We start from the raw sequence: 25541 nt of genomic DNA on the forward strand, positions 1-25541 counted from the left end.
GAAGAGTTCAGTGAGACTAGCGATGATATAACCAAATACTTAATGATTTCAGCGTCAGCTCCACTGCACTCCCTGTAAAAGAATCTTAATACTAACTAAATTTAGTGGAAGGGGTTCAAGGCTTTCCTATTTTTAGTTAGCTGATAAAATAACGTCAAAAAAGCAGTTAAGTTTACCATTGGAAGTTTTATTCTACTCACAAAACATTGTTTATAAATTGCACTATTGATAAAAGGAAATGTTTTAATACAGGATGGTAAAAACCAACTGCGTTCAACAAAAATATGGCGAATATTCCCTGAATGGGTTTCCAAGTTCTACAATGGGTCGAAGGATGATCTATGCCATATCACATCTATAATCTAGGTTTAAATTAAGTTTCACAAAAGAGAAAAGTATCAAAATGGTCTACAGTGACCCTCAATTATCTTTAATTACTTATCTAACTTGTCGTAAATTACGGTGGCTGATGTGGCTTTTCAATAACTATATAACAGAAAAATCATCGCGTTTCAGATTTTTACTTCAAGTGACAAATGTGAACATCATGAGCTTTAATTGACGTTCGACACTAGTATTACGCAAAAAGAGGGTGTAACAGATGAGACTTCTGCAGTTCTGAGCGAAGCCTTATGCGCTCAAAAATGCGGCATCGCCTGCCGTCATTACCTTGTCGGTGTTTAAGCAGCGTCAGAGCGGCGGGCAGCACAGCTCCGCTCTCCTCGCCATCTCGGAACTAACTCTGTCCTAACTTCTCCTTACTACAATTTACCGAAGTTGGTTTTTAAAAAAACTGTGTTTTAATCTGACCAATCAGGGTCTCAATGTTAACCTTAAGCTCCGCCTACAAAAATTCTGTCTATCCAATGAGAAACGTTATACTTTTCGTGGTGGGACAATGTTTTTAAAGTTAGCAACGTAGCAGAGACGCGAAAAAGTCTCACGCTAAAACTTGCGGGTGGTAGTGGCCCTTTTTGTGTTATCGTAAGATCTATACTGTTTTTCTGGAGGGCTCTAGCTTTTAACATGGGCTGGGGGGGGGGGGGGGGGCGTCCTTGACGTAACAATGACGCGAAAAAGTCTCACGCTAAAACTTGCGGGTGGTCTCGTCCTAATGGTTAGCTGGCGACGTGGGTGTCCAGTCCGTCCCTTATCGTAGGGCCTTCTAGCTTAACACGGTTCTGTTCTCGGCTTCTGTTCTCGTTTCTCCCCTCGGAACTGCGTCGGTCTCACGGTGGGAAGGTACGACATGCATTTAGGCATTCTTGTGTTAGTCTGTGGTATTCCATTTTCTCACTCGTTACTCGTATTACTGTGGTTAATTTAATGTCACGATTTATTGGGAGCTATGTGACATACTACTGGATTTGCTTATCATGTCAGGGTTTTCATGGAAGGTGTTGGATTTGTCTGACACCTTACACATCAATACAGATCAACCACCTGCTTGCTTAGTGCCTTGTTGACAGTTGGCGTCGTGGACTCTGCATGGCACTCGAACCGTACCACCAGTTCTTACCAAGTGAAATCAGGAATCATCTGATCAAACCACTATTGTGCAGTCCAACCGATAAGATCACGAGCACATCAGAGGCGCTACAGGTGATGTCGTGCTGTTAGCTAGTATCGGTCAACTGCTGAGCTGACATAGCCCATTAACGCCAGTATTTAATGTCGCAGTACTGTCCTAGCGGATACGTTCCTCGTACGTTCCACACTGATTTCTGAAGTTATTTCACGCAGTGTTCAAATGGTTCAAATGGCTCTGAGCACTATGGGACTTAACTCCTGAGGTCGTCATTCCTCTAGAACTTAGAACTACTTAAACCAAACTAACATAAGAACATCACACACATCCATGCCCGGGGAAGGATTTGAACCTGCGACCGTACTGGTCGCGCGGTTCCATACTGCAGCGCCTAGAACCGTTCGGGCACTCCGACCGGCCACGCAGTGTTGCTTGTCTGTTAGTACTGACAACTGTACGCAAACGCCGCTGCTCTCGGTTGTTAAGTGCAGGCCATCGGCCTCTGCGTTCTCCGTAGTGAGAGGCAGTGCCTTAATTTTGGTATTCCTGGCACAGTTTTGATGTTGAGCATCTCGGAATGTAGAATTCTCTAACAATTTTCAAAATGGAACGTCGCATCCGTCTAGCTCCATCTACCATTCCACGTCCAAAGTCTGTTAATTCCCGTCCTGCGGCCTTAAACGACGGAAATATTTTCACATCGATCACCTGAGTACAAATGACGAGGGAAGCAGTGTTTCAGAATGGAGTGGGACTGATTTGTAGCCTATCCCCAATGTGTATATTGAGCAAGCAGGAAAGGAAACCAAAGAAAAGTTTGGAGTAGGAATTGAAGTCCAAGGAGAAGAAATAAAAACTTTCAAGTTTGCTGATGACATTGCAGTTCCGTCAGAGTCAGCAAAGGATATGGAATCACAGTTGAACGGAATGGATAAAGTCTTGAAAATAAATGTAAGATGAGTATCAACATAAGTAAAACATGGTACTGGAATAGAGTCGAATTAAATCAGGCGATGCTGAGGGAATTAGATTAGGAAACCAGACACTTTAAACAGTAGGTAAGTTTGGTTATTTCGGCAGAAAAATATTTGATGATGGCAGAAATAGAGGGGGTATAAAATGTAGACTGGTAAGAAAAACATTTCTCAACAAGAGAAATTTGTTAATATCAAACATAGATTTAAATGTTAGTAAGTCTTTTATGAAAGTATTTTTGAGGTGTAAGCATGTAAGGTCGTGAAACATGGACAATATATAGTTTAGACAAAAAGAAAATAAAAGCTTTTCAAATGTGGTGCCACAGAAGTGTGCTGACGATTAGATGGGTAGATCAAGTAACTAATGAGGAGGTAATGAATAAACTTGGGAAGAATAAAAAATTGCGCCGCAAGCAGGCTAGAAGAAAGAATCGGGTGGTAGAACACATCAGTTTAATATTAGAGGGAAATGGGGGGGGGGGGGGCAGGGGGGAGGTGAGAAAAATCGTAGAGGGTGACCAAAATATGAATCCCGTAGCAAATTGAGAAGAATGTAGGTTTCATTAGTTATTCGGAGTTGAACAGACTTGCACAAGATAGAGTAAGGTGCAGAGCAGCATCAAACCAGTCTTCGCACTGAAGACCAGAACAGCAACTGCGTAATCGAACAGTAGTGGATCTATTCACCTATTTATGCACACTACGTTACCCATGTTTACGTTTAGGGTCAACTGCCAGTCCGTAAACCAACCGTCGATCTTCTGCAGGTCTTCCTGCGTTTCGCTTGTGGGTTTGCAACCTTCCAACGGACAACAGCATCGTCCGCAAACAGCCTCTCGCAGCCTCCAACGTTATCCAGTATCCGTTAGAATAAAATTTAAACAATGGCGGTCCTATAACACTTAGGGATCTCCTTACATTACTTTTAGATTTGTCGGTTTTGTTCCGTTAAGAACGTCGTGTTGTGTTCTACCTGCAATGACGTCTTGTATCCAGTCACAGACTTGGTCCTATAGAGCAGAAGTGTATCTAATGATTTCCAGAAAGAAAGGTACACTGATGCGTCGACGTGAGCGCTTCTGTTTACATTGCTTCGGCTCTAATGAACAAACAGGGCGAGCTGTGTTTCATATGAGATCTGTTTCGGAAATCCAATTTGTTTCTTGAACAGGATTTTTTTTCCAAAAACGTCACCATTGAAACGTCCCCTTAGAAAAATTTATGAATGACTGTGCTGAGAAACCTCTTACATTATGTGATTTTCAAACAGCTGAGCAGAACTGAACGTACTCAGACATTTCGCTCTTTACCTATTCTGATCAACACTAAACTGACACACAATATTTTTTGCGCAACGCAATTTGACTCTCAAAAATCCCTACAAAAGAATGGCTCTGACTAACAATAACCTATACCTTTCATGAATCACTTACCTCACAATAATCTTCGTTACTCGAACTACTGCAATACAGCAAGCGCCACTACTGCCAGCTAAATAAAAGGTTCTAACTACTGAAGGCCATAAATATAGATAGGCATAGTCAGCAAATGAAAGATTTTGATAGAGAACAAACAATGTATTTACCTTAATAATGTTCACGCGCTGTTCACATCCAGCTCCCAACACTACAACAGCGAATGTTCCAACAATGCAAACCAGCCACAGACTGCACACAGCACAGTCAGTGATTTTCATACAGAGTGCTACGTGGCGTTACTAATATAAAAACCTAATCAGCCTACTTACACAAAGTATGGGCATAAAACATGTTACATAATTGTACAACAGATTGACGTAAACGATACGAGCCTATAAGTTAGGGTATCTGTTCGAGGGCCTTTTTAGGAACAGGATTGACCTGTTCTTTTTTCCGATCGATAGGTACCCTTCGTGGCTCCAGTGAACATGGATAAACTGCCACTAGCAGGGGAACCGTTCCTTTTGCATAATCTCTCTAGAATCTCAGAGGTACCTCTTCAAGTTACCTTTCTAAAGCTCCAATTTCAGCGTTCGTGTTATGACCGAAAGGAGGAACTGTGTTACGGTCTCCCGCGGTGATACAACTTGGGAAGGCAGAATTCAGTTTTCCGGCCTTCTCTCTTCCACTTACGTACAATGACTCGCTGAACCTCTGCGCTTACGACGAAAGTCTTAGGTGCCCCCTTAATGAAGTTGAAATGTCTGCACCCAGGTGTAGCAACTCCTCGTCTTCGGGTAGTAATATGTCTCTGTCTTGCTTCTCCCTGATGGTCTACAAATTTCTGCCCTTGGTCTGTCCTTACATTTGTATATCTGCTTCGGATTCGTCATCTCTTCAACCGAATTGCCTGTTACCATCTTCTGCTGATCCGATTAACGCTCCCTCTCTCCGTAAAAGGAACCCACAACTGTCAATGTAGGTTCCATCTAAAAGCATTGCTGACTAATGCTTAGTTTAACGGTGACTTTCTCAAGCATGCTCATAGTGGATTGCCGCCGGCCTTGCAATCGAAACAAGCATCGAATGAGGTCACGAAGCCGCAGGACTCTTGGCTCAAACTGTGGGGATTACTGTCTCAGATTCTCATCAAGTCATCTAGATTTACGTTTTCGTAAATTTCTTACGGCAAACATCGAACTGGTTCTTTCGAAAGGACATTACATATTTCATGTCTCACACGTCCCAGCTAAGATCTTGTGCTCCATCTTCTATGACTATATCGCTGCAAGGACATTAATCTTCTCTCTTTCCTTGTATCAACCAAGTGGAGGTCCACGCCATAACTACAATACCATTGAGGGAGATTCCCATGAGGGTTATTGTCCACAAACTGTTTCCTTCGCTGGGTTGAGGCCCTCTCATGTACTAAAATATTACGAATGCCATGTGCAATTTCTCAGCCTGTCGGTGAAAGAAAACTATTTCCTCGAAAAAATTAATTCTTTTTTGTAGTAATTCAGTATTTTTACAAAGTGTAGAAGTGCCATTCTGCAAAAGTTGCAAAGTATTCTCTTAATTTCAGGATGCAAGCTTTCGCTGCCGGTATTTGCGTTATTGTTCACTGCCGTGGTCGAAGGCGTAATTCTCTGCCTAACGTTTCGTCTTCCAGTGCATCATCAGAGGCTTTAGCGTCTCAGAAAGCAGTTACAATCTCAAAAAGCCCAGCAAATCCAATTGTTTATAAGAGGGCATGTTGAAAACTAATGCCTCCCGAATTGTTTGCGTGAAAGTTGATGTAGTTTTATAATACAAGGTTTTATAACATTCTGTATCATAATTCTTCATGTCTACATATTTATTTCTCAACATAGTACCATGGTGACGAACTCATTTCTCCAGTGACAGATCCCTTCGTTCATACCGTCACTGCAGAATATTTGAATTTGTTGACGGAGTCACAAAATCGGCCCCACTTGCATCGTTACATTACTTTCTAAGTGAATTTCTCGAAGATATTCTTTAAGTTTTGGAAACGGATGAAACTCGGATGGGGCTAAGTCGGAATGGTATGAAGATCGTTCGATGACTGGGAACCCAACGCGTCGGATTGTTGCAGATATCGCAGAATTCGTGTGAGTTTTCTCATTGTAATGGTGAAGGGGAGAGTGCTCTATATATGGTCGAACTCTTTAGAGTTCTTACTTTTTGTTTCTCACGCACCGACGTAGTTACAATACGCTCAACCACGTTACGCTCCATAATGCGGAGCCCTCTAGCAACTGAGGGTTGCAACTTCCATGAATGAGGGAAGCATGAAAGTCGGCCGAGTAACATACACAGCATGTAGTAGTTCAAAATATATTTCGAACAGAATAAAAAATTCTGAGCAACTACTTTTCAGCACGCCCACGTGTCTATCGACGCAACGGTCGCTTCGTGACGTCACCAGACCTCTGCCTATGTTCGCGTGGTCGCGCTGATGAGTGTTATGGGACTTGTAGTGCAGAAGAGTCGGCGCTGTCTGTTTTATATAACACGAAGGCCGATATGTACCTTACTTCAATCCAGCATCTTTTATGTTAACGTTTATTTTTGTGCTTTTGAATTCCTGTGATCTCTCAATGCATCCTAACGTAGTAATGATTAAGGCTTACTAAAACCATAGCGCCAGAAAGAGAAATTTTGTGGCTTCCTGACCTCAGTGCTTTCTCTGCTACTGATTATTTATCCATCTTGTCCACGCCACAGTTACTATTGTATTCCTTGACGCAAATGTTAATATTTTTATATTAGGTTGGCACATCATAGTGTTCTTATTTTGCATGTTGATATTCCGGTCGCTTTGGATTCAATTACCGATTGTCATTTTTATTTGCAATTCACTGTTGCTATTTGAGTTTACATATTGTCATTTTGCCATTTGGAGACAGTGAGTGGAGCTGGAGACGCTGGAAAATTGAGTGTTACATGGAGGAATCTGTTGAGTTCAGTAGAGGGATGACAGCAGCAGCCAGATACTTTTGCTCTGTGTGCGGGGAAAGCTTCATGGGACAGAGGACGTCAATGAAAAGATTTTCTCGTTTTAAGAAGTATCGTTTTGACAGTAGCGAGCCTCGACATTCAAGAAGACCTTCGGCGTTCGATGAAGATCTTTTAAACGCATTAATCCACAATGATACACGTCAGTATTCTCGAGAAGTGGCAGATGTGATGAACTGTGATCGTTCCACCAACGTGCAATATTTGTATGCAGTGGGGAAGGCTAAAAAATTTCGTGTGTTGGTACTACATGCTCAAAACCAAAGTAACGAAAATCACTGGGTGGTCATAGGTGTACCTCTGCTTGCTTCTTATCATTTGGATTGTGAATAACACCGACGATTCCTGTCTTGTATCGTTACTGGTGACAGGAAATGGTGCCTTCATCCTAACAAAGGAGAAAACAGAGTTGGCTGAGTGCAGCTCCCACTACAAAGACCTGCGCGCTTCCACCAAAGACAATATTATGCACCTGGTGGAAAAGAAACGTTGTAGTGCACTACGAATTGCTTCCCCGGTGTGTAACAATCAGAGCTGACAATTATTGTCAACAACTGAGACGTCTTGCAGACGCAGTCAAAGAACAACGACCAAGAAGATTGCTTGAGATGATGATGAGGATGTTTAGTTTGTGGGGCGCTCAACTGCGCTTTCATCAGCGCCCGTACAAAGTCCCAATTTTTACACAGCCCAATATTTTTTAACCAGTCCAATCTAGCCACTGTCACGAATGATGATGATGATGCTGAGAAGGAGGAGGAAATGATTAACAACCTTCAGGGATCTTCCTTTCCGGAGGAAAATGCCTTCCGAACGTGCCTCCACGAGTTCTTCTCCTCAAAACCACGTGATTTCTACAGTCACAGAGTCGAAAAGTTACCCCAACGTTGGCAGACTCTAGTAAACGATGAAGGAGAACAAAGCATTGATGACTAAAGTATCTGTTATGTGCATCTCTTGAGTTTATTAAACTTACGGGAAAACGCTGAGAAATTATTTACCAAGCGAATACTTCCTACGTACACATGGTCTCAAGTACAAAGGCTTTTATATACCGGTAGTCCTGCTATGACAAGTGGACCACATAGGTCCTTTGCAGTGTCCAGATATTCGCGCACCTCTCTTGATGGTTTAAGCTTTGCAACAGTACCGAGTTTTCTGAGCACTGTAGCGATGCCATCTGTGATTGTTTTTACAAATGGAAAGCGAAATTTTTCTTTAGTAGGTACTTTTTCATAAGAAGCTTCAGATCTTTTAGGGTGAACTGCCTTATTTATCTCTTTGTCAGAATTGCCGTGTCTTCTGAAGGCAGTTCTTAAATCACCTGGCTGGTGTTCCAAGTACTGTGATTGTCAGATTATTTTACACCGGCCCACCAATATTTCGACAACTCCTCTCTTCTGTTAGCATTGGTGATTGAAATTTCTGTAAAAGTATCGATGTGTGTGACTGGTACTCTGAGACTGCGCCGATTTCATCCTGGTCTGGGTCATCTCGCTGTGTCACAAGCTGGCGCACATCAAGTTACAATGTTCGAGCAGGTCAGTACTGTTTACCTAGGTAATGGAATTTTTTTAAGGTCCAATATAATATTCGTGAAGTTGATCTTACTAATCACCTTCAAAAACACACGGAGTGAAATTACAGCCATAAATCAACTAATATAGGACGCCGAAGCAAAAACTACAAAGCAGGCCACAAAACACTTTTAAAATACAGCTGAATACAAAGCAACATAATGCTGTTTCAATTGGCCTGAAATGCGAATATGATAAACTTATCTGTTAGTATTTGAGAAAATTAATACCACATTCAAACAAACTCAGTGCTGTAAAAACTGTTACCGTGTGACCGTTGTAGTGACATTGGCGCTTCAAACAGCGAGAAAGCCAGCCGAATATTTAATGTTTGTTTATAATTATTTTTCTACTTTATTAATAATATAGCTATTAATTTTGCATTCCAAGCGTTAGTAAATTGTCAAGAAACGTAAATGATGTTAAATAAATGTAGAAAATAGACGAATCTGACTGACTCGGTAACATAAGCTATAACTTATTAATGAAGAAGTAATTCCGAACTTGTTCATGGTTCAAATGGCTCTGAACACTATGGGACTTAACATGAACTTGTTCATAACTGCAGCTCATTCCACTGAAAGCAACAGAATGTATAAACTCTTATTTCCTGCATGAGAAGCATATATTTCTATTGTTGCCTGTTCTTATTATGACAGGAACTTTCCTTGACACTTAACAATTTTAAATTAATCATACGTACATTCTTACACTTCACTCGATTTTGTAATACACGAATACTTTCAAAAATACAGTTCGTTGGCTTCACAAGCGAATGTGTTGAAGATTCTTGCCCTATGTGCCTCAGATGCAGCAACATTTGTGGAATCAGTATGTTTTGCGTTCGGAAACCGTTTCACTGTCCTAGATGTTTTATTATCACGTCTGTGCGCTTTTTCATCCAGTTACAGTTGTAGTAGCTCAATTGGTACCTTCTATAATAACGGTATTGGACTCCGCACAAATTTCACAAGTTTCACACTCACTTATTTGACTGGAAGTATAGTGAAGAAACCTTTACCTTATTGAGAAGGTATATGACGTCTTTCTACTAAAGTCATAAATTCCGTTGTTTACCACCCATTTCTCTTTCGTAAAAGAAAACGGCATTGTTCAGTAAACATCTGTAGATTACTGGAGAATCGTAAGTAAATCCGTTTCATAACACCGAGGAACCTTAGGAAACTAACGAAAGAATAATGTTGGGTCATTTTGTAGCTACTGCCAATTTTTATGACACTGCATGCGCTCCCTACTAAATAACTGTGCTAAAAATCAGTATAAATTATACTGTTATTACTCATCCGATGTCGCATTCAGAAATTTAGCTTTCTGCCCGCTTGGAGCGCTGTAATCACAGTGTGTCGTAACAGTATGTGGTAGACTGTGCTAATACCGTAGTTTCTCATCGTAGAAAGAATTAAAGCTAATGGGGAATAACTTTTATCACCTCAAAAATGAAGAGATGAAACTGGAGTCATCCCCTAACAAAGGAAGAGATACAGCGACCTGTGAAGGATTGTCGTAGCTTCAGAGTCCTTGAGAGCTACCGTATTCGACGTGAATGTGGCCGTGAATACATAGCACGGTCTATTAAAACCGTTCCCCAGCCCTGTACGAAGATCAGCGGTACATGAAGTATGTAACTCTGCCGAACGAAGTATTACTAATAAGCATTAAGTTTTGTTCTGGTAGACTTATTCCTAGGCCAATTTTAAAACTACTGAGATTCAGTCTTTAAAGCGGATGTGAATATTAGAATGCGCCTCAAGATATTCAACACAGAAACGGGCAATGTACTCAAAAATAAAAATTAAAAATTAAAAATGGTTCAAATGGCTCTGAGCACCATACGACTTGACATCTGCGGTCATCAGTCCCCTAGAACGTAGGACTACTTAAACCTAACTAACCTAAGGACATCACACACATCCATATCCGAGACAGGATTCGAACCTGAGACCGTAGCAGTCGCGCGGTTCCGGACTGAAGCACCTAGAGCCGCTCGGTCACCGCGGCCGGCTGCAAAGTAACGCATCAGTGCATGGAAGCGGGCATTACATTCCGGGAGACTACGTAGGAGTATGTTCACGGAGGCATAATAAGGGGAGATGGCGCTACAAACTTAAGCTGTAGTTGTTTTAGCTACTTTGTTTTCGTTATACAAGGACGTGCTGAAAAGTAATACTGCCGAACATTTTATTCTGTTTTCAATACCGCTTGAGATATTGCATGTCATGCATATTATCTGCTCGACTGTTCCGCTTCGATAGCGCAAGTTACAAGCCTCTGCGGCAAGAGGTCTCCGATTTGTAGTGTGTAACATGGCGGTGCGTAACGTAACTACGTCGGTGCATGAGAAACTGAAAGCACGGATTCCAAGAGTTTGGCCACACGTAGCAACCTCTCCTTCAGCATAATTATACCAGACCACAGACGAGCGCTGCAACATGTACAACAATCCAACGCCTTGGTTCAAATGGCTCTAAGCAGTATGGGACTTAACATCTGAGGTCATCAGTCCCATAGACTTAAAACTACTTAAACCTCACTTACCTAAAGACACCACACACAACCATACCCTAGGCAGGATTCTAACCTGCGACCTTATCTGACGCGCCTACAACCGCTCGGCCACAGCGGCCAGCAGACGCCTTGGGTTCACTGTCATCGATCACCCTCCATACAGTCCCGACCTAGCACCATCTCCCTTTCATCTGTTGCCGTCTCTTAAAGGAACACCTTAGAGGGCTTCACATTGATAGTGATGAGTTGGTGCAAGCAGACGTGAGTTTGTGGATGCTTCAACAAAGTCAATCTACAGAGACAGTATCAAAAAACTAGTCTTCCGTTGCGAGTAATGTGTTAGTCGCCAGGGTGACTATGCTCAGAATTAAATTCGTAGACATGAGTTTGTTTAATTTAAAAAGCTTTAAGAATTTTTCACATAAAAAAGTCGGAGGCATTACTTTTCAGCGCGCACGCGTAGTTTGTCATTGAGAGAATGAGAGAATTCTCTCTCTGCCGCCCTCCTTCCCCCCCCCCCCCCCCCCCGCCCCCCACCACACTTTTTGCTTTATCTATCCAGCTCCTCCATTACATCCATTGTATATGACTTTTGGAAGTGGTGATCTTAAGATCTTCTTGTATATTTTCAAGTTGGTACCCAGCTTTTTAAAATGCGTTGCTATTGCTGACTTTGTGAATTAGTTGTGTAATCGTTTATGTGTTCAGACTATCAGTTCGACCTAAATTGCATATATAAACAGATGCACCTGAAAATGAAAATAAACGCGCTGTGCTAAGCATGGAAGAAGACGTAACTGGTACAGTTTTTCGTTATTTAAATCCTTAATGACACAGTTGCAGGCCTTCTAAACATATCGATTGTAGTGAACGAAATTAAATCATGTGTTTATTTGTGAGGCTATACTCACCAGCTTCTGGTTTGCCAAGTTCCAGATTTTTAATGTGCCGCTGATGTGATGCAGAGCGCTTGCTAACTTTACTTCCGCTCTCACTGGGGTTGTTATATATCCTGCGCGCCCTGATGCCGAGACTGTCCTTAACCAAGCGCTACATTTCATCTTCTTAGATAGTCTGAAAATAGGTCTTACTCCCGTTCTGGGCAGGACTCTGCCCATTTCGCTGGATGTATCACTCCAGAAAGGAAGGAGTAAAAAATGGTTCAAATGGCTCTGTGAACTATGGGACTTGACATCTGTGGTCATCAGTCCCCTAGAACTTAGAACTACTTAAACCTAACTAACGTAAGGACATCACACACATCCACGCCCGAGGCAGGATTCGAACCTGCGACCGTAGCAGTCACGCGGTTCCGGACTGAGCGCCTTTACCGCGAGACCACCGCGGCCGGCAAAGGAAGGAGTACAAACGGTGGCACATCACGTGAGCGTTCAGTATTTTCGTGTTTCCATTTCTTGGAGAGCGCCGACTTTATATCACGTGGACAATAGCCGCTCTTCGCGAACGCGTACTTCTGACTGTTAATTTCGGAGTCCGAGTGGTTCTCGTAGGAGAAAGTATGAGCTCTATGTCACTGTATTTAAAACGGCTCTCTTCGGGAACACATACTTCAGAGGCTTAATTTTGGAATCAAAGTGGTTCTCGTCAGAGATAGTATTAGTGAGAAATGTCAAAGTATTTAAAACGGCCCTCTCGCGGACTGGCTGATGGAAACGCTGTGCGCTGAGATATAAATCAGTGAGGGTCGTACTCATAAAAACGGAATGATGAATAAGATGAAATTAATATGTGGAAATGATAGAGAAATGACAGGCTTAGTTGAGGTTAGTAGCAATTCTGTGCTCTCACAACAGAACTGTGTGTACGCAGATGTAAATGGAGGAGTGAAGTGTTTTGATGAGCTTGTGTTGCTGTTTTTATGTCATGCCGATAGCATACTACGATGTAGGAAACGGATAATGATCAATCTTCTCTAAATCTAAGATCGTCCGCGTGGACTCAGGGAACATTGGTCTCTGTAGGACAGCTGTATCTGACGTCGACAAAAAATGGAGAGTCAATAGTAGACCAGCGGTCCTACAGAAACTTTCCGATGCTCAGAAGCACATGAGAGCCTAACAAGGACATTTTAATAAGAATCTGAATTTTGACTCACCATGTGCCGAAAAGGAAACCGTGTCTTCGAGGGTGGCACTGTCTCCAGTAACTCATTCTTAGTTGCCACAAGTGCATCTTTCAGCATATCTCAAAGAAAAGCCCAATAGTTTCTCCATGGCTGCTAAAATAAAAAAAAACATAATGTGAAGTTTTTGTTTGTTGTTTTCATACCCTATATGTTTAGGCATTCTATACTACTCTAGTGACCACCATTCAGGATCGTGCGCATTAACCTGCAGGATTCCAGCTGAACAAAAATAAAGTCCCTACAAAATCCGTTTCAAAATTATTTTGTTCACCATCGGGCGATATTTGTGGCGCAAGCATACGTGACTTCGTGTCTCTGCCAATAGTGTCAAACATTCTACAGTGACGGTATAAAGAAACTGGTCACTCGTTGGGAGAAATGTGCTCGTCGCCAGGGTGACTACGTTGAGAGACAGATAATTAGACATGAAGAATAAAGATGTAGAATGTTAATAACGATAGTTTTCTTAAGAAAAGCATTGAAAGTTTTTACATAAATATTTCTGATCCGTTACTTTCCGTTGCGCCACCCTGCGCCCTCATACGTCTCTAATAATCAAATAGAGTACGTAATTTGACAGGGCTGCTTTCGTAATCAAGCATTTTTCTCAATACGGAGTGAAGAAACTGATGTTCGGTATATGTTCTCTTACGGAAAATATTGAAAACATATTTTGCTTCGTTTGGTCTGTTTCCAGTCTTTCCTTCCCAGGCGTTCACTCAGAGACCTTTTAGGACTGTACGGATAGGAAATCTAAAACTGAGTTACAGAAACGAAACTACTGCACTAAAAGTAACCAGAACCCATAACAGAAAATATCGTTGGAAGGAGTCTAATTATGAATGAGTGATTCTTTTACACTTTAGACCACTTAGAATGATTAGCACACCGGTAAATAGCACAAGGTGGTATTTTTCTTCAAAACACTTCCTTCAGACGCTAATTTTGGGGCAACTGTTAATGTCTGACATCGGCTTTATGTTTCTGTTGTCATGACCTCCTTATTATACCTCCATGAGTAGGTTTCGTACTAGGCAACGTGGTGGAAACGCCTGAGAAGGAACGATTATAAACCGAGCAAACATACCAAAATAAGTATCATCGTTAGCGCAAATGTAATCTCTCCTCGCAGTGGGCCTACACAGAAATAGGTGCTGAATTACAATGTCGTTTACATTTGTATGATTCTCTTCTTCGACAGTAAGTTGCTTACCTAACGAAGAAATTGTTGAATATTGTCGAAAGTCCTAATTTTTGTAGACAACTGAAACGTTAAATGCTCTCAGAACATTTAATTCAACTTGACAATATACGTTTACAACGAAACGACAGTCACGTAGCATGCAGTTTCATGAAAACGTCAGATTATCGAAACTACTGAATTAAATACGTGGGATATCTAAACTTTTTTTATAAAATATAAAAGCCGACACGAAACGCTAAGTTGCATCTATGTTATAGTGTTACGAACTGTGCAGTGGAACCGTGATGTTTTCTTCACTTATAGCGAATACTGAACCAGTGAATAACTGGCGAGTGTTGTCTGCCGGCGGGACGTAAGAGACAGAGTTAATTAATGAGAACTAGTTTGAGGCAGACGAGTGCTGTCTTCAATAACCACCAAGAAGTAGCTAACTGCCAGGAATGCAGACTGATTGATGAGTTTTGCATGCACAGCTGTCGGCCACCTGCAGCCCGTCGAATGAAAGGATGCGTGGGTCACCGTATTTGAAACTGAAGGGTTTATTATTGTTCTAAAAAATCGAAAGCTGCTCTCGTGGAAAAAATTACAAACGAATGAAAAAGCAGTGAACGACCTGCTCATGAATATTATCGTGTTGCGCCATGTTTTACGGGAAAGGAAGCAGATTCAGACTAAAGAAATTTCGCACGCTGGGTTGAGAACCATCGGTAAAATAAAATAGATTGTCTCAATGTAGTTTCTGGATTGTTTACCACGTTCATTTACGGGAATACAGTGCTAGTTCTCAATCTCATCGTCATAGAACGATACATAGGCAGAAAAATTGTTATAAGACAAAAAAAACTCACACAGTTCAGACAAATGGTGTTCTCTGTGAGTAACGCTGGTCTCTTTGGCCGCAGAAGGATAATCCAACACAAAGCTAAAAACAGATAATGTCCAGATCAGGAAATGTGAAATTCACATGTTCACAGGAAATCAGAAGAAAAAGAAGAAGACAGAAGACGCAAGGGAAAAGACCATTATTTTGATCATTACAGTATGAATGAACCATGGACCTTGCCGTTGGTGGGGAGGCTTGCGTGCCTCAGCGATACAGATGGCCGTACCGTAGGTGCAACCACAACGGAGGGGAATCTGTTGAGAGGCCAGACAAACGTGTGGTTCCTGAAGAGGGGCAGCAGCCTTTTCAGTAGTTGCAGGGGCAACAGTCTGGATGATTGACTGATCTGGCCTTGCAACATTAACCAAAACGGCCTTGCTGTGCTGGTACTGCGAACGGCTGAAAGCAAGGGGAAACTACAGCCGTAATTTTTCCCGAGGACATGCAGCTTTACTGTATGATTAAATGATGATGGCATCCTCTTGGGTAAAATATTCCGGAGGTAAAATAGTCCCCCATTCGGATCTCCGGGCGGGGACTACTCAGGAGGATGTCGTTATCAGGAGAAAGAAAACTGGCGTTCTACGGATCGGAGCGTGGAATGTCAGATCCCTTAATCGGGCAGGTAGGTTAGAAAATTTAAAAAGGGAAATGGATAGGTTAAAGTTAGATATAGTGGGAATTAGTGAAGTTCGGTGGCAGGAGGAACAAGACTTCTGGTCAGGTGACTACAGGGTTATAAACACAAAATCAAATAGGGGTAATGCAGGAGTAGGTTTAATAATGAATAGGAAAATAGGAATGCGGGTAAGCTACTACAAACAGCATAGTGAACGCATTATTGTGGCCAAGATAGATACGAAGCCCACACCTACTACAGTAGTACAAGTTTATATGCCAACTAGCTCTGCAGATCATGAAGAAATTGAAGAAATGTACGATGAAATAAAAGAAATTATTCAGATAGTGAAGGGAGACGAAAATTTAATAGTAATGGGTGACTGGAATTCGAGTGTAGGAAAAGGGAGAGAAGGAAACATAGTAGGTGAATATGGATTGGGACTAAGAAATGAAAGAGGAAGCCGCCTAGTAGAATTTTGCACAGAGCACAGCTTAATCATAGCTAACACTTGGTTTAAGAATCATGAAAGAAGGTTGTATACGTGGAAGAACCCTGGAGATACTAAAAGGTATCAGATAGATTATATAATGGTAAGACAGAGATTTAGGAACCAGGTTTTAAGTTGTAAGACATTTCCAGGGGCAGATGTGGACTCTGACCACAATCTATTGGTTATGACCTGTAGATTAAAACTGAAGAAACTGCAAAAATGTGGGAAATTAAGGAGATGGGACCTGGATAAACTGAAAGAACCAGAGGTTGTACAGAGTTTCAGAGAGAGCATAAGGGAACAATTGACAGGAATAGGGGAAAGAAATACAGTAGAAGAAGAATGGGTAGCTCTGAGGGATGTAGTAGTGAAGGCAGCAGAGTATAAAGTAGGTACAAAGACGAGGGCTGCTAGAAATCCTTGGGTAACAGAAGAAATATTGAATTTAATTGATGAAAGGCGAAAATATAAAAATGCAGTAAATGAAGCAGGCAAAAAGGAATACAAACGTCTCAAAAATGAGATCGACAGGAAGTGCAAAATGGCTAAACAGGGATGGCTAGAGGACAAATGTAAGGATGTAGAAGCTTATCTCACTAGGGGTAAGATAGATACTGCCTACAGGAAAATTAAAGAGACCTTTGGAGAGAAGAGAACCACGTGTATGAATATCAAGAGCTCAGATGGCAGCCCAGTTCTAAGCAAAGAAGGGAAGGCAGAAAGGTGGAAGGAGTATATAGAAGTTTTATACAAGGGTGATGTACTTGAGGACAATATGATACTGCGTGAAGAGTTTGACAGAGCAGTGAAAGACCTGAGTCGAAACAAGGCCCCCGGAGTAGACAACATTCCATTAGAACTACTGACGGCCTTGGGAGAGCCAGTCATGACAAAACTCTACCAGCTGGTGAGCAAGATGTATGAGACAGGCGAAATAGCCTCAGACTTCAAGAAGAATGTAATAATCCCAATCCCAAAGAAAGCAGGTGCTGACACATGTGAAAATTACCGAACTATCAGTTTAATAAGCCACAGCTGCAAAATACTAACGCGAATTCTTTACAGACAAATGGAAAAAGTGGTAGATGCAGACCTCGGGGATGATCAGTTTGGATTCCGTCGAAATGTTGGAACACGTGAGGCAATACTGACCTTACGACTTATCTTAGAAGAAAGATTAAGAAAAGGCAAACCTACGATTCTAGCATTTGTAGACTTTGAGAAAGCTTTTGACAATGTTGACTGGAATACTCTTTTTCAAATTCTAAAGGTGGCAGGGGTAAAATACAGGGAGCGAAAGGCTGTTTACAATTTGTACAGAAAGCAGATGGCAGTTATAAGAGTCGAGGGACATGAAAGGGAAGCAGTGGTTGGGAAAGGAGTGAGACAGGGTTGTAGCCTTTCCCCGATGTTATTCAATCTGTATATTGAGCAAGCAGTAAAGGAAACAAAAGAAAAATTTGGAGTAGGTATTAAAATTCATGGAGACGAAGTAAAAACTTTGAGGTTCACCGATGACATTGCAATTCTGTCAGAGACGGCAAAGGACTTGGAATAGCAGTTGAAAGGGATGGACAGTGTCTTGAGAGGAGGATATAAGATGAACATTAACAAAAGCAAAACGAGGATAATGGAATGTAGTCAAATTAAATCGGGTGATGCTGAGGGAATTAGATTAGGAAATGAGACACTTAAAGTAGTAAAGGAGTTTTGCTATTTAGGAAGTAAAATAACTGATGATGGTCGAAGTAGAGAGGATATAAAATGTAGACTGGCAATGGCAAGGAAAGCGTTTCTGAAGAAGAGAAATTTGTTAACATCGAATATAGATTTATGTATCAGGAAGTCGTTTCTGAAAGTATTTGTTTGGAGTGCAGCCATGTATGGAAGTGAAACATGGACGATAACAAGTTTGGACAAGAAGAGAATAGAAGCTTTCGAAATGTGGTGCTACAGAAGAATACTGAAGATAAGGTGGATAGATCACGTAACTAATGAGGAGGTATTGAATAGGATTGGGGAGAAGAGAAGTTTGTGGCACAACTTGACTAGAAGAAGGGATCGGTTGGTAGGACATGTTTTGAGGCACCAAGGGATCACAAATTTAGCATTGGAGGGCAGCGTGGATGGTAAAAATCGTAGAGGGAGACCGAGAGATGAGTACACTAAGCAGATTCAGAAGGATGTAGGTTGCAGTAGGTACTGGGAGATGAAGCAGCTTGCACAGGATAGAGTAGCATGGAGAGCTGCATCAAACCAGTCTCAGGACTGAAGACAACAACAACAACAACAGTATTTAAAGGCGAAATCTTTAGCACCTGAATTCAAGAGATGATATGAAATACAGACATAGCGTAAGTCTCCCAGATACGTGCAGTATTCCATGTGAATGTGACAGTAACTACATTTGACAGTTTATTCGAAGTGTTCCCCAGCGCTGCTCCAAACATCGTCTATTAGCTTGGAGCACAAGTTCGTACCGTTTTTATTTTGCATGTTGAAATTACGGCTGCTTCCGGTTTATTTATCGATTTTCATTTTCATTTGCAGTTCATTGTTACTATTTGAGTTTACATATTGTCATTTTGTCATTTGCAGATAGTGAATGGAGCTGGGGAGGCTATAAAATTGAATGAAAAGTGGAGAAATCTGAACATTTGCCACATACTCATCTGTTTGAGTTCAGTAGAGCGGGGGCAGCAAAAAAATAAATAAATAAATAAATAAAATGCTGCCCATTGCGAAGAAGACACGTCACAAAAAATGGCTCTGAGCACTATGGGACTTAACTTCTGAGGTCATCAGTCCCCTAGAACTTAGAACTACTTAAACATAACTAACCTAAGGACATCACACATAGCCATGCCCGAGGCAGGATTCGAACCTGCGACCGTAGCGGTCGCGCGGTTCCAGACTGTAGCGCCTAGAACCGCTCGGCCACTCGGCCGGCAGCAAAAAACATTTGTGCCGTGTAAGGGATAATACCAATGAACAGAGCACGGTAAGAACATGGTTTTCTCATATTAAGAAGGATCGTTTTGACATTAGTAACTCTCCATGTTTAGGAAGACGTTCGGTGTTTGATGAAGAGCGTTTAAAGGCATTAATCTGCACTGACAGACGTCAGTGTACTGGGGAACTCGCAGATGTCATGAACTGTGACCATTCCAACATCGTGCGTCATTGGGATGTATATGGGTACAGCATTCTCTAAACCGGAATCACGAAAATCAGTAGGCTGCCGTATATGCGTCTCTGATCGTCATATATTGGCTCATGAACAACACCGACCATTCCTATCCTGTATCGTTACTGGTGACGAGCAATGGTGTCCTTGAGCTAACGTAAAGGAAAGAAAGGAATGGTTGAGCCCAAACGAAGCAACAACTTCCTGTAGACAAACCTGCGCACATCCACAAAATATAATATTACGCATCCGGCGGAACAACGGCACGGTGGCCTACTACGAATTGCTTCCCGAGGTGTAACCATCACTGCTGACATTTGTCGTCGGTAGCTGAGACGTCCTGCAGATGCCATCCAAGAACAACGACCAGGAAGACTGAAGTGATGCTACTTCACGATAACGCCCACCCGCATTCTTCTGGACTGGCAAAGAACACTATACAGGGATAGGGTTCGGAAGCCATTCATCACCCAATTTTATTCGCCTGATCTTGACGTCTCTGATATTCACCTTTCCGGCCCTCTGTCCAACAACCTTCAAGGATCTCCCTTTCCGGATGAAAATGCGTTGCGAACATGGCTCAACGAGTTCTATTCCTCAAAACCAAGTAATTTCTAAGGTCACGGAATTGAAGAGTTATTCCAACTTCGGCAGGCTGTAGTAAATGGTGAAGGAGAACACAGTGTTGATGACTTAAGTCTATATTTACTAAACTTACTGGAAAACGTTACGAAATTATGAAAAAACCTAATAAATAAATCTGAAAAAAGTCTTTTGTTGCCGGAAAAGGCGTTGCAAATATGTACATGAATTGGTTATGAAGACACGAATTGTGGCCCAAGATTCAAACTGTTCGACCACACTCATTAGAATTTGTGTCAACGACGTTAATAGTGATACGAGCCACACAATCAGTAATGCGTAGAATTAAGAAATTTTATTGCCTAGAGGCTCTAAATTCACTCCTCCTTCGGGAGCCCAGCTTTAAATAATTATGAATATTAAGTAAATTGTGTACCATTATATGTCAAATCGCCTAACTACTTTCTTGAGCCCAATAGCTTTTTACGTGATATAAAGACCTGAAGAAATCACGCATTCAGTTCCACTTTTGCCTCATGTCTTGCGTGTAATTCCGGTTTCCAACGACCGCTTTATCACTACAGTTATTAAAAGTAAGAACGTACGTGTCACTTCATCCGCTTAACAACCCATCTGGTTGATGACAGGTGATTCTCACTACTGTCTTTAGCCTGCCATTACAAGTGGAAATTTACAGAAACCTTCACGTTGTGAAACTCCATGGAGATTCATAACGTTTGAAGTTACCAAGGTCAACCGGTTTTCTCTCTCTCTGTCTCTCTCTCTCTCTCTCTCTCTCTCTCTCTCTCTCTCTCTCTCTGATGTACCGTTATTATTGCACAATGAAATGCACACCTGGAAATATAAACGTCATGATCATACTGAACGTCTATATGACCTTTACCCTCACAAGTCATATTCATTCACGTTCTTACAACTTGACGGATGTTACATCATGGCAAAGGATTTAAATCCTACCAACATCGTTCGTAGACTGCAAGACGGACTACATCTACGGAAAAATATTTCAGATTTTATTTAGAATGTATTTCATTTAAAAATCATCTCATTGTGAAACACGTTAAGTGTCGAAAAGTTGATGTGTCAATGTGAGAAAGACATTTCAGTAATGGTCGATTGTTCGGAATAATGGAGGGTATTACTTTGACCACGAGTTTTAGAGAATTAGACCCTTGCCTTTTCCCTCTAGAGTAGCTCATTTAACTTTCCATTGGACATCGAAATTTCAGTGTACAGCCTTAACTGTGAAATATTTCATATTTTCTTCCTACAAGACAAGAAAAGTAGATTTACATTTGTGGAAAAAGAAATATAAAAGACAGTCCGGATGTTTCAACTGAAGACTTGTACAAGATTTCTTATCGTCATCCCACGAAATTCCATTCTTCCTTCAGGAATGGAATATTTTCAGCCAATACTTATTTTATCATTTTTACTTACATTTTTGTCGAAAACATATTACAGACTGCCCTTCTCGAGAGAGGTGGCGCCGTGGTTAGAACTCTGAACTCGCATTCGGGAGGACGATGGTTCGAACCCGCGTCTGCCAATCCTGATTTAGATTTTCCGTGATTTCCCTAAATCGCTTCTGACAAATACCGGGATGGTTCCTGTGAAAGGGCGCGTCCGACTTCCTTCCCATTACTTTCCTAATCCGATGGGACCAATGACCTCGCTTTTCGTTCTCTCCTTCCCCCCCCCCCTCCCCCCAAATCATTCCACCAACCACACTGTCCTTACCTATTCCGAAAAGCTTCCTAAAATTACGTTTACATGCAACAATAATTCCAACAAGAAATTATACCTATTGTGATGTTTGTATGGATGCTCAGTTATAGTAGAAGAGTGGCGAAAAATTATATTACACTGAACGCTCGCTAATCCAACCGTCTGTAGTCCTTTCTCTTAGTAATCCGGCCGACATTAAACCTTCGATGCAAACAATAATGAATTTTTTTGTTTCACTATGTTCTTAGTTAATTACAATGTTAAACAACGCTTCGCATGTTTCAAATTATGGCTTTCTGTACGGTTCGGTATCACGACATGTAAAAGGTTACACGTTACGTTTCACCTCTGACGAAAACCCGAAATTAGAGATAGTTTCAATTGAGATTTTTCACAGAAACCCATCGCTGCTGAGAACAGTGTTGGACGAAGAATTAATTGCGACCAAACTTTAACAGACGAAGAAATAAAAAAAGCGTGCAGGAAAGTTATGATGAAAACGATGGAGAAGAGGACGCTGGAAGAGACAACATGGAAATATCTCGCATTCTGGCGCAGAAGCAGCAGACATTTTCCGGAGTATATTGTGCAACAATCATAAACTTGGTCGTACCGACGTAATGCTTGTGAAACTGTTTTTTGATAAAGCATACTGGCGTCGTGTATCATCACTGTGACAAGTAAAAATTTTGGACATGTTTCATACAGATTGGTACTATTGCATATTAGCACACGCAAGGACTAAGTTTTCTATGAAAATGGATACATCTTTGGATTTAAGAAAATTGTAATCCTTAGGTGTTTACTGTAAATTAATAACACCCAGTAATCCGTCACTGCCGCTAATCCAGCACCCATATGTGCAAGGAATGGCCGGATTAGCCAGAGTCTAGTTCAAAAATGGTTCAAATGGCTCCGAGCACTATGGGACTTAACATCTGTGGTCATCAGTCCCCTAGAACTTAGAACTACTTAATCCTAACTAACCTAAGGACATCACACACATCCATGCCCGAGCCAGGATTCGAACCTGCGACCGGAGCGGTCACGCGGTTCCAGACTGAAGCGCCTAGACCGCACGGCCACACCAGCCGGTAAGAGTCTAGTGTATTACTTTTTGTAATCAGGTTCTCAATATAAACATCATTATGAAATAACGGCAAAACAATATACTGTACGCTGTTAGACATTGTTTTGTCTTCCTTTCGAGCAGAAGAAGAGCAGGAAGATCAGTGTATAATGTAAAGTCAACGAGGATATCATTCATGGCGGAGGATGGGGAAGAAATTCACGTGTTCCCTTTTTTTAAGGGACCGTCCCGACATTCGCCTTAGGTGATTTATGAATATCACGTGAAACCGTCGGCGGATTTGAACAGTTACCCTCCCGAATACGTGTCCTGTGACTGACCACTGCTCCACGTCACCCGGTTTTTCTTTCACGGCTACAACCGAATGGCTCAGTCGGTATCCAGGGAACGACTGATACAGCTGGTGCAACGCACAATGTGAAGGAAACCTCTCGTACTCCGGCCTCTCCACACGAGCCTCTGAAAATCAACTACTCAAGAATGTCCTTAATAAAATTTTATCCTGTATGTATACTAAGTAGTAGCAGAATTTGGACTAGATCAAAAGACAACAAACATTATGAAAGAAACACTCACGGAGACAAAATCCAAAGTAAAATTTATGGGAGAATTAAGCCCAGAATTTGAAATAGACACAGGAGTACTACAAGTGGATGTACTGTCCCCAGTGCTCTTCAATTGTGCTCCTGAAAAAGTTGTCGGAGAATGGAGAAAAGCAGGTGCACCTGCACACAGACTGGGACCAAAACGTAATGGCACAGAATTAGACTGTTTAGCATTTGCTGATGACATGGCACTGATCGCAAAAGACTTTACCGACGCACAGAAACAGCTAGAATTATTACACGAGCAGGCAGCAAAAATAGGATTACAAATTTCATTTAAAAAAACAAGATTTATGACTGGTATCAAAAATGCACCTTCTGATCTCAAAATTGGTAATAACTACATCTCTCGAGTAAAAGAATTTAAATATTTAGGTGAATGGATTGCAGAAAATTGTAATGAAAAGAAATCTGTGAGATCAAGAGTCCAGAAAATCGAGACGGCGTTTCAGTTACCAAAAAACGTTTACAACAAAAAGAGTCTCCCGTGGAACTGCAAAATACGACATTACACAACAGTAATTAAACCCAAAGCTCTCTAAGCATCTGAGACACTAAACCTTCAACACAGAACAATAAAAGGGTAATTAGAAGTGAAAGAACATAAAATAATGAGGAAAATCCTAGGACCAAGAAGTAATGATGGTGTGTATTATCCAAAACAAAATGCAGAAATATATAAAAATATCTCCAAAATAACAGACACAATGCGCATGAGAAGATTCCAAATCATGGGGCACTTAGAAAGAATGGACTCAAACAGTTTAACGCACAAAATCCATACATTTTTAAAGAACAAAACTACAAGACCGAACTGGTACAAACAGACGGAAAAAGACCTGAGAGAATTACGGTCTCCAAATCTACATGACGGAAATGACATCAGAAAAATCACAGACACACGGGGTTTTGAGGGAGAAGAGAGAAAAACGAACCGACATACTTGGTCTGCGCAACAAAAGCTAACTCATTCGTTGTTTATGAAGGAATACTGGGCGAAAAGGAAGGCCAACAAATGTTGATTACGAGTGGTCCTAAGTGATCTATCTGCGAAGAAGAAGACAAGGTGTCCGCCTACAAAGCTGAGTGGTAGGCAAGGCTGACGGCAATGCAGGGAACCCAAATTCGATTCTAGCGACTACCAGGGATTTCTCCTTGGTGGGAGGACTGGCACGGCGTGTACTCAGTGTCGTGATGTCAGCTGTGGAGCTACTCGATCGATTATTACCGGTTCCATGGTCACCAAAACTGACAATGGCTGGCAGAGAGGCAAGCTGACCACATGCTCCTTCATACCGCATCCAACAACGCATTTGCTGAGGATGACACGATTGTCGGTGGGCCCGATTATCCGTCTAGGGCCAGAACGCAGAGCTTTTACACATTTTAGTTAGACAAACTTCGACGAAGAATGACTAATTAGTAACTTGGCCATAGCAACTGTAATTAATACCCACATTTCTCCATGAGATGAGTGTCCCGTCAACTTAGAACGGAACATCATAGGTCCATCTACACAGATCAAAAAATGTTTTGCATCACTCCGGTTCGCACAACTCCTGAAAACAGACGTTGACTGTGGATATTTTATTACAGACTCAGTCCCTTTGATAGTTCAGAGATGTTGGTAAATCCTCCCAAAAATGTAAACACCCATGCATGAGCAGCGTCTATTAGACGGAGGGGTCCGACAACTGATCAGTTCCAGTCACTCCACCAGGAAGGAGGAACACGGCTCGTGTTGTTTGCAGTTAACCATGCCTAGACGGTCAATATCGCTGTTCAATCGCGTCCGCATTGTTACTTTGTGTCAGGAACGGCTCTCAACAAGGGAAGTGTCCTGGCGTCTCGGAGTGAACCAAAGCGATAATGTCCGGACATGGAGGACATACAGAGAGACGGGAACTGTCGATGA

Source organism: Schistocerca gregaria, chromosome 1, assembly GCF_023897955.1.
Source record: "Schistocerca gregaria isolate iqSchGreg1 chromosome 1, iqSchGreg1.2, whole genome shotgun sequence".
Taxonomy (NCBI): Eukaryota; Metazoa; Arthropoda; class Insecta; order Orthoptera; family Acrididae; genus Schistocerca; species Schistocerca gregaria.